This window comes from Babylonia areolata, chromosome 25 (assembly GCF_041734735.1).
Source record: "Babylonia areolata isolate BAREFJ2019XMU chromosome 25, ASM4173473v1, whole genome shotgun sequence".
NCBI lineage: Eukaryota > Metazoa > Mollusca > Gastropoda > Neogastropoda > Buccinidae > Babylonia > Babylonia areolata.
The window spans coordinates 35,500,283-35,502,782 of record NC_134900.1 but is presented as its reverse complement, the minus strand read 5'-3'; positions in this window follow the sequence as shown (position 1 = coordinate 35,502,782).

Sequence of the window (2,500 nt, the reverse complement as noted above, 5' to 3'; positions counted from 1 at the left end):
TTTGCATTACACAGTAATACAAAATATACAAATTACACATGAATCTCCATCAGACACAATTCCCAATTATCCCCCTAACCCTACACCCCCACCACCCCCCATTATCAAATTTATGAAAACAGACACTTCAGCGTCAAGGACACACCCGCTGACCTTGGACTTGAAAAAAAAAAAAAAAAAATCACATTTTCGGAGACAATCTAACCTGCAATATGAACCAGCCAGGCGGTGGTTTCAAGGACCCCAGGAGGCGATCCCATGGCAGGCATCAATTGAACATGTCTGCCACATGGTAATGTCCACAGCCGACAATAATCACAGAGAGCTGCGTTCCAAAGGCTGTCACCTTCATCCCCTGACAGGACCAGCCTTTCACCCTGTGGAGGGCTCTGGTGTCCAGGGTCAGGGGTGTGTGCGTGCGTGCATGCGTGCGTGTGTGTGTGAGAGTGTTGGGATGGGGGGTCGGGGGGGGGGGGGGCATTTCTGTTGTGCTAGGAAAAGTGTGTCCATCCTCCCCTCTGCCGTTCAACGACTTAATATTAAAAAGACCAGGACTCAAGGTTGTGAAAGCGTGTGTGTTGGTGGTGTTTGATACACACAGGAAGCGAGAATGACAGAATGGATAAGACGCTTATCTGCCAATCCAGTGTCCGCGATGGTCTGGGTTCGAGCCCTGCTCTCGCTCTTTCTCCCGGGTTTGACTTGAATATCAAACTGAGCGTCTAGTCATTCGGGTGAGATGACAAAACGAAGTCCCGTGGCGCAGCACGCACTTGGCGCACTGAAAAAGAAACCATGGCAACAAAGGTGTTGTCCTCAGGCATGATTCTATAAAAAGAAATCCACTCTGATAGGAACACAAATACATATGCATGCACTCAAGGCCTGACATGCGTGTTGGGTTATATTGCTCTCGGGCATGTGCCTGGTAAACGGGGTGATGCATAATATGGATTTGACTGAACACACTGACGCCTCCTTGGGACATTGAAACTGAAGAATGAATCACATACACACAGACTTATGAACACACATACACACAGACTTATGAACACTCACACACACACACACACACACACACACACACAAAGCTGATCCTCTCATCCAAAGCATTTTTTCCATCCTCATCAACCTACTCTTCTTCTTCATCAATGTTTTTGTGATTATTTTCTGCTTACCTTTCTGCTCAGTTAGATTTCCCGAAACAAAACAGGGAGTCAAAAGAAAACAGAAAATGAAGGGGAAGATGAAAAAAAGGGGAGGGTAGGTGAGGAAGTGGGGGAGGGGGTGGAAAGGGAAGCAATTACAAAGACCAAGTTGGCCACAGAACAAGGATTGGACAAGAGGCAGCAGAGACATGCTGAAGACGGCTTACTTCCTTCCCCCCAGCTCCTCCTCGGGGGTGATCCTGTGAGGACACTGGGCACTCACAGCCCTGCCTGTAAGCCAGGGGAAGCGGGGCTGACGGCAACTGGCCATCAAAGACGCACAGGGTCGTAGACGGCGGCTGTTGTGTGGCTTTCTCTCCGTGTTTGTCAGGCTTGCAGGCACATTACAGGCGGCATTGTCACCCTGATGATGGCCGCCTGGATTCTGCACGTGCTCCGCGATAGGTGTGCTGCTGTAATGACGGTGTGACATTCCGCCCCAGAATAAACACTGGCGGCCTACTTTCTCCCCCTGCCTCTCTCAAACGGGCCTAAAAACGTTCTGATGAATACAAAGAAAATGTTTCATGTGAACTGTATCACATGTCTGTTCTGCTTTTACTCTGAAAGAGAATGGGAAATCGAACCTTTTTTCTTTTTTTTCTCACATGGGGAAATTGATTTTTTTCATGTTTTTATTTCAAGTGGGAACATAAGGAAGTGATAGGATCACAGAAATAGTTCTCTCTCTCTCTCTCTCTCTCTCTCTCTCTCACATTATGTATACTTGAAAGAAGAAGAAGAAAAGAGGGAGACAAGAATCTTCATTAACACTTCAAAAACGTCAGTCATCATCGAACAGCAAATTCCCAAGAGTGCAAATTAGTCATCACAACGTTTTTAAATTGTTGTTGATGTTGTTGCTTTTACCATTCCAAATTATACTTCGCCATCAATACTAGAGTGCAAACACAATTTGTTGTTGTCGTTACCCAGTAATACTATGTTCTCTAAGCCACTACAGGTCAAGGACATGTCAACCTAACACCCACAAGTGAACCTAACCCCCCCCCCCCCCCCCCGCCTCCCCCAAGCCCCCCAGTCTCTGGTTTATGGTCTCCTGGTGACTGTCATCTAGCAACCATCAATTCAACAAGTCCCGTGAAACCTTTCGTGTCCAATTTCTGATCGTTGTGGAGAGCTGTGGATCGCCATAGTCATTTAGCGCTCTGCCAACATGGTCACATTTTCCCCCCCTAATTCCTCTGTAAGGACCCTCCCCCCCCCCCCCCCAAACCACCACCCCCCTACCCTTTCTCACACTCCCTTCTCCTGCACAGGGCTCTGGATCT